Raw genomic sequence first — 14626 nt, forward strand, 5'->3', positions numbered from 1 at the left:
CAATTAGTGCAACTGTCCTTTATCTCTGCACATTTTTAATTAAGAAACATAAAAGAGCTCACCGAACACAAAGAGGCTGGCTTCTCAGAAACAACAAGGAGGAATGTTCGTTAGAGTCACAAGCAGTCATCACAGGCAGAAAAAAAGATATTCCGAAAACAACACATATCTAAACAAACATTTTAATGAAAACCTTAGAATTTTATAGAATTTGTTGCTGAGAGTCCTTTTAAGGCAGTCAGGAGAAGGTAGGATATTAATGTTTGATGAGGAAACAGTAGCTATTAGTTCAAGTATTTGCTTCTCTAGCCAGACTTTTTTTTTTCTTCTCTTCTTTTTTTCTTTTCTCCCCTTTTGAGGGGAAAGCTCTGAGTTTGGAATTGAAACTTGAGAATTTCAGACTTGTCACTTATTAGATGCTTCTGTTGGGAGAAAGTGAATATGTGATTAAGAGAATAAACGCTTGAAATTTGTGTATATGTCGTATGCTCCCACACCCACCTGTTTTTAGGGTATTCCATCTCAGAGGGCAATGAAAAGACCACTAAGATTTCAGGTCTAATATTGATATTCTAGTCAAATATTTAATAATTAAATGATTATTAATAATTATTAGAATTATAATTATAGAATTAAACAATACTTTTTATAGAATTTTTTATAGAATTTACTTAATTTTAGAGGATCCCTGGGTGGCTCAATGGTTTGGCGCCTGCCTTTGGCCCAGGGCGCGATCCTGGAGTCCTGGAATCGAGTTCCGCATAGGGCTCCCAGCGTGGAGCCTGCTTCTCTCTCCTCCTCTGCCTCTCTCTCTCTCTCTAGGTCTATCATAAATAAATAAATAAATAAATATAAAAAAAGAATTTATTGAATTTTATAGAATTTTTAATTATAAAATTAAACAATCATAATAATTAAACAATAATATTAATAATATTAATAATCTCAAATATTCACGTCTTGGGTTTGAGTGGGCATATGTGAGTCCATGTAGCTCCTATTATGAAATATTTCTGTTTCATAATAATGTATTTTGGAAACTACCAGAACATCAAGGAATTACTACAAAATGTTTCTTTGTGATGGAAATATCTGGATATAAAAAGCCAACCATAAATCCCATATCTACATATCTGGATATATAACAAACATATGTGACTCACAGATGACACAGAAATTAAATATCTAAGTAAGAGACTGCTTTTTGTTTTGCTCTTCTATCAGTAATGTGTAGATACACTCTTATAAACTCTTTAAGCATGTGAGTTATGGGGAAATGCACTGTTTCATTTGGTAAAGGGTAATCTACATGCAAATGAGGCATCTTACTATTTAGAATTCAGGTTTTTACTCAATCCCCCCACTTTTGGTTACTCTCAACTATGTCTGGTTTCCCTGATCCTGAAGTTTGTTGGTTTCTTTTCAGAAAACAGAACTTCCTTCTTCTGCTCAGGTGTATGCAGGAGACAAGGTCCCTGGTGCCCAGGACAGTGAAAATGTCGGCAGTTCTCTTCTCTTTTAATTTTTTTAATGTGGAATTTAAGTGAAACCTTCAGCTTCTGGGTGAATTTGGCACACATTAGCGATTCCTTTCATTGGCTGGATATGAGAAGTACCTTGAAAGTTTAAGGGAAACAAAATCAAGAAGATGAGAGAGAGAGAAAAAGGAGGAAGGAAGGAAGGAAGGAAGGAAGGAAGGAAGGAAGGAAGGAAGGAAGTCAGCCAGCCAAGGAGAGAGGGAGAGAAGGAGAAGGAAAGAAGGAGGAAAGGAAAATGAAGGTGTGTATTATTAACTCAGAGAGTCTTTTAATTGGGTGCTGGAGGTGGTTACTAGGGGCTCGGCTGTTGTTTTCCTGTTTCTTGCAATTTCATCACCACAATAGTTGCCTTCTGCTTTCTCACTTTTCATTAAAAAAGAATCTACTAAATATCCAGGTTTGTGCCACTGTTTTCTTCAGCACCTGATTTAGGATAGCAACACTCTCTTCTTTAGCCCCCCCACTTCCCTCTCTGTTTTATTTTTTCCTAATGCATGTCTCCTTACTTTTAAAGAATTTGCATTTTATGTAGTCATTTTCCCTTGCTTTTCCTAATAGAACAGATATGCTATAAAGCAGGAACTTATATTGATCTATTGCCAGTTTTTTTCCTTTCCTCAAAGAGAGCTAGATATAATTTCATGTTAAATAAAGAGTTCTTGACTACAGCAGTAAATGAGTGACCTCATCCAAATGTATAAAAAAAAAAACCAGAGAAAACATAATAACATAAAACTTTAAATTTGTTTTGTCTGCTTTTACTAGATCAAGAGGACTTAAAAATTAGGGATAGAGCAATTCTGAATTATATTACTACTAAATTATTCATGTTTTCTAACAGTAGAGTTGATACTAAACACCCAATGTAAAAAAAAAAATCTAGAAAATAAGCTTAGAATTAAAAAAACCAACAAATGCTTGGAAATTAAAAGTAAAAACAAAGACAAAACTCCATTCCTAAACAATTTTGAGCTACTGTGATATAAATAATAATAAAATACCTCATTATTATTTTTTTAAATACCTCATTTTAGACTAAGTAAATGATGAACAAACAGAAACTCAACATTATGTCAACAGTAACAGATAAGATCAGTTTCCGGATCTGACCCAGAAGAGTTAACCCCAAAAGTTAACAGCCTGATAAAAAAATTTACTCGAATATGTATTGAAATCAGTTGATTACACAGAGATACATGAGCTTCCACACAACCAAAAAGTCTTGAAATAAAATAGGGTATATTTAAGTAGGCGCGTTTGGAAAAGTTTTAAACTGTATTTTTTCCTTTGTGTTTCTATATGATATTTATAAATCTTCACTCATGTATCCAAATGTGTTTTCTTATTACATGTCATATTTACTATTTGAATAAAAACATTTTCTCTGGGGCTAGTAATGAAGCCAAGTTAATGTCTTGGCATCAAGCTTTCTTTTTGTGTCATGAATCCCCTCTTGTTGTTGTGAAACGATCCCCCGTGTGGTCAGGACGAGCCACCATCCTCATTTCAAACTGGCCAGTGCCATACAGAACCACCCCATGACGGTATGGTGGGTAAAACAATAAACACCCCCTGTCTCATGAGCAGGGGACCTGGAATCCCAGGTGCTATGACGGTGGGGGCATCTATCACCAAATGACATTGACGTCACTCTGGGAATATTGGGGAGCAGACAGAGTGGGGTCATCATGCCAAACACATGAAGGTCTTAAAAATTTGTATTATTTTTATTTTGTTTGCAGAATTTGAAACAGGTTTAAAAAAAATAGAGTTGGTAAGCATGGAAGTCTATTACTACCTTCAGGGACTGTGGGACTGTCCACTTACCCATCAAAGGTAGGACTTTGGGTCTGCTGTGGCCAGAGCCACAAGATGAGCAGATAACCGGATGGCAGTGCTGTTGGTTTAGAAGCGTTCTTTATGGTCTAGAAATTATCACAGCTGGGGGAAGAAATAGATAAATAAGATGTAGACGAAGGGTGATTCACACTTCAGCTCATGAAGTGTGTTTCGGTGTAATGCTATGTATCAAATATGTCTCAATAAAAGGAAAAATGTGCAAAAAAATTTTCACCTGGGTTGCAAAAGTAAGTAAGTGGAAAAATACCTATTCGTTGTTCTTTGTGTAATTTTGTGACTGTTCTAAGCAAGAGGCAGGATGAAGTGACTGACAGATACACAAAAAGTAATCAGTTTCAATTCTTATATAAAACTATCTGATTTTTACCACGAATCCTTAATTCTGCCCAAATGTCTTCCTAAAATCCTCTACTAATGTTAAAATTTCAGTGGATCGACAAGTCTCTTCCTTCTTTTTTGCTCTTTTAAATATTAGCTGGCTCGCAAGTGTCACTTCAGCAAATGAAAATTTTTGCAAGGATTGTGCTTAGAATTTATCATCCCATTAAATAAATTAAAGGATTTCTTGAAACGACATGACCGGCAACTGCTAACTATTGAGGTAAAAACACTACTCATGATAATTGTAAGAATTATTAGATGAAGGGAGGAGTTGGAATCCTGTGAATTTGCCATGTGGAAGAGCATAAGCATCTGCAGGTGGGTGCAGTCCAGATGGGCATTTCCCTGAGCGGCGCCCTAGCTGGGGGGCAGGGGCAGGGGCAGTTACAGATGACCCCAATGATTTCCCCCAATGATTTCCTCCTCACAGGCCTCCTCTGCTTGGACAAGTCGGGGTCTGACCAAGTTTTCATACTCAGAAAACCCCCTAAAGCTTCTAAAAATGAGATCTGAAATATGTACAAATACTAGCTGACACACCCTAGGTCTCTGACCTCAAATACCTTTCCTCTTTCTCTTCATTTTTATTTAGTTTAACCCCACTCAGAAAAGAAAGGATATTGTCATAAATGGTAATCCAAAAACTAAGCCTTGATTCATTTTCCCACATAATTGTGGAGTCACGTTTAATATTTTATGCAGCAAATAAAACTTGACCCCAACAAAGCAAATCACTGAACATATAGAGAAACACAAACTATACATTTCCTTTTAACAGTTTCACAATTTTTAGTAAAGAAAAAAAAAAGTTGATATATTTTTGCTTTTAAATGTAATGCTTATTAGAGGTAAATACAAAATGGAGAAGAAAAAAAAATTAGTTCTCTATTATACCACCACATACTTTTCTCATTTTGAAGTTTTCCTTTTTTAATTGAATTGCATTTTTTTTCCATCATGACAAATGCTCTCCTTCATCCCCATCACCTACTTCATCTATCCCCCTTCCCCCCAGCAACCATTAGTGTGTTCTCCGTAGTTAAGAGTCTGTTTCTTGGTTTGTCTCACTCCTTTTTGTTTTTTCCTTTACTCGTTTGTTTTGTTTCTTAAATTCTACATATGAGTGAGACTCTATGGTATTTGTCTTTCTCTCACTGATTTATTTCGCTTAGTATTATACTCTCTAGATCCATCCATGTTGTTGCAAATGGTAAGATTTCAATCTTTTTTTGGCAGAATATTCCATTGTTTTTGTGCAGGTGCACACATATATACATATCACTTTTTTTTTTTTTTTTTTTACGTATCACGTTTATCCATTCATCTATCGATGGACACTTGGACTGCTTCCATATCTTGGCTGATTTTTGAGGACCCTCCACACTGTTTTCCACAGTGGCGACACCAGTTTGCATTCCCACCAGCAGCATTCAAGGATCCTTTTTCTCCACATCCTTGCCAACCCTTATTTTTTGTACTGTTGATTTTAGCCACTCTGACAGGTGTGAGGTGATATCTCATTGTGGTTTTGATTTGCATTTCCCTGATGACGAGTGATGTTGAGTATCTTTTCATGTCTCTTGGCCATCTGGGTGTCTTCATTGGAAAAGTGTCTGTTCATGTCTTCTGACCATTTTTAAATTAGATTATTTGGGGATTTCTTTGTGTTCAGTTGTCTAAGTTCTTTATATATTTTGGACACTAATCCTTTATTGAATATGTCATGTGCAAATATCTTCTCATGTTTAGTAGTTTGTATTTTAGTTGCTGATTGTTTCCTTCACTCTGCAGATGATTTTTATTTTGATATAGCCCCAATAGTTCATTTGTGCTTTTGTTTCCCTTGCCTCTAAGGGAAATATCTAGAAAGATGTTGCTATGGCTGATGTCAGAGAAATTATTGCCTGTGCTCTCTTCTAGGATTTTTATGGTTTCAAGTTTCCCACATTTAGGTCTTTAATCCATTTTGAGTTTATTTTTGTGTGTGGTGTGAGAAAGTGGTCCAGTTTCATTCTTTTGCGTGTTACTGTTTAGTTTTTCCAATACCATTTGTTGAAGAGATTGACTTGTTCCTATTGGGTATTCTTGCCTCCTTTTATTTTTTTTTTTCTTGCCTCCTTTGTTAAAGGTTAATTGACCAGATATCGTGGGTTTATTTCTGGGGTCTCTGTTCTGTTCCATTGATCTATGTCACTATTTTTGTGCCAGTGCCACATTGCTTTGATTACGATAGCTCTGTGGTATATTCTGAAATTTGGGATTAGGCTACCTCTAATTTTGTACTTTTTCAAAATTGCTTTGGCTATTTGGTTACTACAGACTTTTAAACAATATTAATTCTTCAAAACCATGATTATGGAATTATTTTCCATTTATTTATGCCGTCCTCCATTTCTTTCATCAGTGTTGTATAGTTTCCAGAGAACAGGCCTTTCACCTCCTTGGTTAAGTTTATTCCTAGGCATTTTATTCTTTTTGATGCGATTATAAATTGGATTGTTAAATAGATTAAATTTATTGTTAGATTTGGTTTACTAATAGTTTCTTAAGGATTTTTACATATGTGTTCATCAGAGGGATTGGTCTATAGGTTTTTTTTTTTTTTTTTGTAGTATTTTTATCTAATTTAGGAATTAGGCCAATGCTGGCCTCATAGAATGAATGTGGTAGCTCTTCTTTCTTTTCTTTCTATTTTTAGAATAATTTGAGAAGAATAGGTATTAACTCTCTTCACCCCCACCCCCGTTGTAAGTGTTTGGTAGAATTTACATGTGAAGCTATCTGGTCCTGGACTTTGTTGTTGGGAGTTTTTTGATTACTGATTCAATTTTATGCTAGTAATGGATCTGTTCAACTTTTCTGTTTCTTCCTGATTTGGTCTTGGTATGTGTATGTTTCTAGGAATTTATCCATTTCTTCTAGCTTGTTCAATTGTTGGCATATACATTTTTCATAATATTCTTTTTACGATCCTTTGTATTTCTGTGGTGTCAGTTGTTATTTCTACTCTTTCATTTCTGATTTTATTGATATCTTTTTTTAAAAAATCTTTTTTTTTAGTGAATCTGGCTAAAGTTTTATTAATTTTGTTTATATTTTCAAAGAACACACTCTGGTTTCATTGATTTTCTTTTTTTTTTTTTTTTTTTAGTTTCTGTATCATTTATTTCTGCTCTAATCTTTATTACTTCCTTCCTTCTGCTGGTTTGGGGTTTTGTTTTTTTTTCTTTTTCAACTCTTTTAGGTATAAAGTTAGGTTGTTTGAGACTTTTCTTGCTCCTTGAGGTAGGCCTGTATTGCCATATACTTCCTTCTCTGAGACACTTTTGTTGCATCCCAAAGGTTTTGGATCATTGTGTTTCATTTTTGTTTGTCTCTGTGGACTTTTTCATTTCTTCTTTGATTTTATGGTTGACTCATTCAATGTTTAGTAGCATGTCATTTAACTTTCATGTATGTGTGTTCTCTGCAGATTTTTTTCTTGTAGTTCTACTCTTAAAGTGTTGTGATTGGAAAGATATGACCTCAGTCTTTTTGAAGTCGTTGAGACATGTTTTGTGGCCTAATATGATGTATTTTCTAGAAGTTCCATGTACATTTGAAAAGAATGTGTATTCCAGTTTTAGGATGGAATGTTCTGAATATATGTATTAAATCCATTTGATCCAATGTGTCATTCAAAGCTGCTGTTGCCTAGTTGATTTTTTGTTTAAATTATCTATCTGTTGATATAAGTGGGTGTTAAAGTCCCCTATTATTGTACACTATAGATTACTTCCTTTTAGTTTGTTATTAATTGTTTTATGTATTTGGCTGCTCCCATGTTGGTCACATACATACTTATAATCATTATATCTTTTTGTTGGATTGTCCCCTTTAAGATTATATAGTGTTTTTCTTTGTCTCACTACAATCTTTGTTTTAAAGTCTATTTTGTTTGATATGTATATTGTTACCCTTGCTCTTTTTTCACTTCCATTTGCGTGATAAATATTTTCTCAAGCCTTCATTTTCAATCTGCATGTGTCTTTAAGTCCAAAAATAGTCTTCTGAAAAAAAAAAAAGTCTTTTGTAGGCAGCATACGGATGGGTCTTTATTTTTTATTCATTCTGTCACCCTATATGTTTTGGTTGGAGTGTTTAGTCCATTTAAATTCAATATAATTATTGATAGGTATGTACATATTGCCATATTGTTTCTTGTTTTATGTTTGTTTTTGTCATTCTCCTCTGTTCTTTTCTCCCTTGCTTTCTTTTCTTGGGGTTCCCTGGCTTTACTTAGTGATATACTGGATTTCTTTACTTTTTGCATATCTACTACTGGTTTTTGATTTATGTATAACATCTTGTGCAGATAACAGTCTGTATTAAGTTGATGGTCACTTAAGTTTGAATCCATTGTGAAAGCACTAAATTTTTACTCCTCTCCCTGCCACATTTTAGGTATATGGTGTCACGCTTTACGTCCTTTAATTTTGTGAGTCCCTTGATTTATTTTTATAGATATACTTAATTTTACTGCTTTTCTGCTTCATACTTTTCTTATTCATGCTTCTAGTCTTTCCTTTCCACTCAGAGTCCCCTTTAACCTTTTTGGTATAGCTGTGTGGTGGTCATGATTTCCTTTATCTTTTTGTTTGTCTGGGAATCTCTTTTCTCTTTCCTTCTATTCTGAATGATAGCCTTGCTGGATAGATTCTTTCTGGCTGTAGATTTTTTTTTTTTCTTTCAGTACCTTGAATATATCATGCCACTCTCTTTGGGCCTGCAGTGTTTCCACTGGAAAAAAAAAAAAAAACTGATAGCCTTATGGTTTTTTCCCCCTCCTATATACAACTGTTTTCTTTTCTCTTGCTGTCTTTAAAATTCTCTCTTTGTTACTATTTTTTTTTTTTTGCCATTTTATTTACTACATGTCTCGGTGTGGACCCCTTTGGTCAATTTTGTTGGGAGCACTGCCTCCTGAATTTGGATTTCTGTTTATTTCCCTAGATTCCAGAAGTTTTCAGCTATTATTTTTCAAATAAATTTCCTGCCCCCCTTTTTTCCATTCTCCTTCTGGGATCCCTATAATGTGAATATTTTTATGCCTCATGGTGTTGCTGTGTTCCCTTAATCTATTTTTATTTATTATTATTTTTTCTCTCTCCTATTCCTCTTGGTTTCTTTCCATTACTCTGTCCTCCAGGTCACTAATCTGTTCTGCTTCCTTTAGGCTACTATGTATCCCATCTACTGTATTTCAAATTTCAGTTATTGAGTTCTTCCTCCCTGGCTCATTCGTCTTTATGTATTCCAGTCTTTTAAAAAAAATATTATGAGTTTTTGAAGTTTCTATTTAAATTCCAGTTAGTTAACATACAGTGTAATATAAAATTCAGGTGTACAATATAGTGATTCAACACTTACATGAAATACCTGGTGCTCATCACAGCAAATGTACTTCTTAATTCCCATCACTGATTTAACCCATTTCCTTATCCACTTCCTTTTTGGTTACCATCAGTTCATTCTACATAGTTAAAAATCTGTTGTTGTTGTTGTTTAATTTTTATTTGAATTCTAGTTAGGTAGTACACTCTTTTTCAAGTCCAGTGAGTTATCTTTATGATCATTATTTAGAATTCCCTATTAGGCATATTATCTTTGTTTTGTTTAGATCTCTTGCAGTGATTTTGTTCTGTTCTTTCATTTGGGACATGACTCTTTTGTCTAAGTTTCTGTGTCTAACTTTTTTTCCCCCTCTTTTTTCTTCTTTAGTCTAACTTTCTGTCTGTTTCTGTGTTTTAGGAAAGTGAGTTGTGTCCTGCTCTTGAAAATAGTGGCCTTATGAAGAGGACATTGTATAGTGCCCTTCAGAGCAGTGTCTTCTGTTCATCAGAACCTAGTGGTGTAGGGCTGTCTCCTGTGTGTATTGCATGCACCCTGCTGTTGTGGATGAGCCACTTTTGCCTTTAGTCCAGTCATCTCTTTAGTCCACTTTAGCCCAGTGGATCTCTTTGCCTATTGTGAGCAGTGTTTAGTCCCTGTGTTGTTAGTGGGCTAGTCTGGAGCCACCTTGGGTTTGAGTTGAGTCAGACCAGGTATTTGCCAGAGATGTAGTAGCACCGAACTACAGGGGTTTCTCCCTGTGTTGACCTCTGGGAGGATTTCATTGGTGAGCAGGGCCTGCAGTCAGACCAGATGTCTACCCCAGCCCATTGTTCTGGCTCCAGTCAGACTAGTGTATTTGATTATCTTCTCTTCTCCTTGGGGCAGGAACCACTTTGGAGTGGTGCTGGTTCCTGTCATTGCTGCTTGCATACTGGCACCACTTGGAAGACTTGTGAAAGAGGATGGGGGTGTGGATGGGTCTGCAGAAAGTGTGGGAGCAAAATGCACAGTGTTAGTAAGGTTTGTGGAAGAGGACCTGGTGCTGATTTGGGGAATGCCTGCTGAGTACAGTTGGAGGGGGTGGGTCAGCAGAAGTGAGAAGGGGCAGGGAGAGCTGTTAGCAAGCTAGGTGGAATGTTTGTGCTGTGCTAATTTTTCTAGTGTCCATGTCTCTAGACTCGGGGACGGGGGAGAGAAATGGTACCTGCCAGGGCTTTATTATTTGAGAAGTCTCCCAAAGATCTCTGTCCACCTCAGCACATGCTCTGAGATGAATAAACAGATTCCCTTCCAGTGTATCCAATGTGTTTTTCATACTGCTGCTTCTTTGTTATTTCTCAGTGGGGCTGTTTGTTGTGCTGTTTCTTTAAGGGTGGGGACTCCATTTCCTCTCACTCTCTGGGCTCTTGCAGAGCTGGGCATCTGATTTTTAAAGTTCCAGTTGTTAAGCCTTGCTGATTATAAGAATTGGAAAAATTGAGTGCCTCTGCTTTCCAGAGCCAACTGTGATGGGGATTTGTCTTCCCAGTGCAGATCCCTTGTGCCTGGAGTGCCCAATGTAGAGTCAATCCTTCTCCCTTATTCGTGTCCACAATGTCCCTCCTCCTTGGACAGCCTCGCATGTCAGCTTGGCTCCTGACTCTGTCTCTACCTTTCCTACTGTTTTCAGTGTGTCCTCTTCTCTACATTTAGTGGTGGGAGTCTTCTGACAGTCTTTGGTCCATTTCCTGGATTATTTATACTGATGTGGGTGTGATGTATTTGTTTCCAGGGGACAAGATAAGCCTACAATCCTCCTCCTCTGCCATCTTTCTTGGGAGTTCTTGATCTTTAGTTTTTAAATTATTACTAAAATATATACTCATTATAATAATCCAGACAAGCCTTAACTGCATAAGACAAAGGTTGAAAATTTTCTCATTTCAGAAGAAAGTTAAAAGTGTTAGTTGTATTATTTCCCACATTTTCTGTGTACATACATAACCTTAGTATACATATATGTTATATTACATGTAAATCTATAAGTTAAATTATATATGAATAAATGAATATGAATTATGCATATGTAAAATTTCAGATATGTATTGAAATTGTTTATGAAACTTTAAATTCTGTTTTACCTTGTGCTGATATGAGCACTGGTACATTAGCATATAACATTGACAGTTATCACTTCTAATGTTTGTACTATCACTGCGTTGAGACAAAATGCCAGAATTTAAATAGTGTTTACTTATTGTTATATGTTTAGATTATTAGAATTTTTACTCCTGTGAGTTATAATGAACAACTGTTGGATATAACTTTCCCCTTCTATATTTGGATTATATCCCTACATAAATAGATTTCCAAGAGTGGAATTAATGAAGAAAAGCTATCACTATTTGGTGTAAAATTGCCTTCCCAGTGTTTTTTATTATTTTTATGTTATCACAGCAATGTGTCAGTGTTATTAAAGCTCAATCATTGGAAGATTATAAAAACTTTTTATATCATAAAAAAATGTTATAATCTCACAGTTTAGAGGAGAGAAATAGAATAGTAGGCAGGGGAACTAGTTAGGAATTGATTGCAATGAACAAGGAAAGAAAAAAAATGTGAAAACCTGAAAACATTTTGCAATATAAGCATTTATTTGTTTGTTTTTTATTGATTTTAAATTAAATATCGAGGCACCTACTCTGTTATAAGAATTGTTCTGAGTGCTGTGCTGGGTGTTTAGTAAACCTAGAGACCACAGCTCACATACTTTTCTGGGCATGTAAATAAAAAGCAGAGTGAAGCTGAGATACTGAGGACATAATAGGGACAACTTGGTGGTAAAGGCGACTCTCCATTTTCAGGTGTGGTGACACAGTGGATGACGTTATCACCTACCTGCACCCTTTTTTGCTGTGTTTCTGCAGTGCTTCCCTCTTTCTTCCACCATCCCTAGGGCCTTCTTTCCCGGATAACCTCTATTTATCTTTCAGTACTAGAGTACATGTGTTTTCTTCCAGGGAAAACCTCCATGTTGCTGCTTTTTTGGCATTTTTTTTTTAATTTCATAGAAACAGAGGGGTAATATCCTTTATCTACATATTTAATTTTCAGCACTGAATTCTTGTTTTCATAACTATAGCTCCTATTGTTCATAGATTTCTTAAGAAAAGACTTATAAATCAGTAAAGAAGACTTGCAAACATAAGGATACCTGAGAGTCTTTGCATTCATAGATGTCAGTCATTTCTAGAGAAATATTTTTCTTTCAACCATGTCTTCCATGTGAAGGCCCAGTGTGGGACGAGCATCTCACCCACCCTGACATGTCCTTATTCTTTGTCTCACACCAGGTCTACTTATTCCATCTCCTCAACAGTTCAGAGATCATGTGATTATGTGATTGATTTTCTTTCATATCACATGAGAAGATAAATGTGTATAGATAATATGTTGTATTGATTCGTTCATCATAGAGTTGACTCAAACACAATTACTACTGTTTTACTTCACTTAAAAAAGTTATAAGTCTTTAGCATCTTGTAGAATTGATGACTTTTTAAGGAACAGACTCTGTTTATTTTTGAAAGACTGTAAAATTAATAAGCCAAATCATAATTAACCATTTCCTCTCAAAAAACCATTTTTCTTGAAAAAAAAAAGTCTTCCTTCTGTTTATCATAGTTAGAAAATGAAGAATCAGTTTTTACCCTACTTTGTTGACTCCACATAAAGTCAGAGAGATGTAGTCATATATTGACATATTATGTATGGGAAATGTTCATACTGCTTTTCCCACAATCATAATTTCCCCTTGGTAAAACTGTCTTACTTAGTCATGGCTATACTTTGAAATTATTAGAGAAAGCAAAGAATCGTATTAAATATGTCATAAAATGATTTAATTTGACAATGACACATGCATAGAGGATGTATTCACATCTTTGCCAATGTCTTATTTTGATGCTGAGACAGTATCTTATTTTCAATAATCAAATTTTAAAAGTTAAAATATATTAATTCACATTACATTGGGAAACAAAAATGAAAACATACAAATTCTGTTAAAGAAAAGCATCCTTTCCCCAGCTTCTATGTCTTTCATTTTACGAGTGTCATCTGTCTCCATATATGTTCCATTGAAATACATTTAACTGTTGTTTTCTTCTTTGTTCCTAAGCAAGAGCTTTATACAGGAGCTTTCTGACTGAGGCAAATTGGAGATATTTACATTTGTTTTGTAACATATTCTTGAAATACTTCAGGAACCATTCTCACCAATGTGTCTTTTGGAATTCTTTACCAAACTGTTCATCTCCGTCTCTCACTTTTCTTAAGTTTTACTGTGCATTATAAATGTTTCTCAAGAAATTTGGTGCTTCAAGGGAACCCAGGAAGCTAGGGGTATTGCTGACCTGATGCTTGGGGTGACGTCTCCCAACTCAGGGGTGGCACCGAGATGGCGGTGGATGGGCCTTCCAGTGAGTGTTCCTGCGGGCTTGGGGCAGACTGAAGATTTCTGTTAGATTCGACAAGCACAACGACCAAAGGGAAAAAGCAATGAACTAGACTTAATCAAAATTAACAACTTATGCCAGCAAAAGTGTGAACAAACTACACACCCTGTATACAGTGTTTTGTGAATAGCCTGAGGGAGGATCGGGGGTGCGGGGGACATGAGGGCCTCCATGTTCTAGTTTGTGAAGAGCAAGCCTGCTCATGGACCAGAAGGACCCAGAGAGCCCTGATCGTCCACCCCGGACCACAGGGTGGGGGGATTGGTCATCACATGTCGGGGTCCATGTACCTAGGACTGACTGGAAAGGTCATGGCTTGGGTCTCCCCTGCACAGAAGAGGGCTTACAGGGGAGTAGGGGTCCTGGATGAGCTGCCCTAGCCCTGACCACAGCCTCCTTCCCTGGCCTAGGGCAGCAGGGAGGCAGCTCTGACCCCGTGGAGCTGTGGAAGGGCTTCAGGAGCTGCCTCATGGGCATCACACAGGGGTCGGTGCATTCTCACCCCAACCCAGGATGCCAGCACCCCCACCTGGACCCACAGGCACCACAGTGACCCGAGGTGTGCAGGGAGAAGGTCCCACTCACCTGCGACTTGTCGCTGTGTGAGCACCTACACTTTATGCATTGGGGTACTGGGGAGAGTGGGCTTGTTCGGGGGCTGTGAGCCAGATCCAGGCACGAGTGCCTCCCACTGCCTGGGAATGCAGAGTAGCGCCAGGCAGCAGTGGAACCCTGGGGTGCCAGGGTTCCGCCGACAATGGGGTCCCGTGTCATCACTGTAGGTCGGGGGTCCAGTCAGCACTTAGCCTGGCACCCTGAAGACCAAGGGTGCGTTGGGAGGTCCTGCCTCACGCCGGATGGGAAGGGGTTGCAGGCACCCTCCCACATCCCTATTCCTACCTTCAGGCCCTCCAGGCCTCCCACCCTTCTAGGTAGACTGGGTGTCCCAGCTGTCCTCCCACCCCCAAGGGTTCACAG

General features: G+C 37.0%; 1 long non-coding RNA gene across 1 annotated transcript; it reads right to left on the reverse strand.

Annotated features, from left to right (window-relative positions):
* Nucleotides 1–473: 473 nt before the first annotated feature.
* LOC140619806 (uncharacterized) lies at nucleotides 474–14386 on the reverse strand. Its single transcript, XR_012019605.1, has 4 exons — nucleotides 14234–14386; nucleotides 13547–13650; nucleotides 3366–3479; nucleotides 474–824 (listed from the first exon to the last, which is right to left on the reverse strand). It is a non-coding gene; the product is annotated as an uncharacterized lncRNA (long non-coding RNA).
* Between the last annotated feature and the right edge of the window lie 240 nt (nucleotides 14387–14626).

Source organism: Canis lupus, chromosome 27, assembly GCF_048164855.1.
Source record: "Canis lupus baileyi chromosome 27, mCanLup2.hap1, whole genome shotgun sequence".
NCBI lineage: Eukaryota > Metazoa > Chordata > Mammalia > Carnivora > Canidae > Canis > Canis lupus.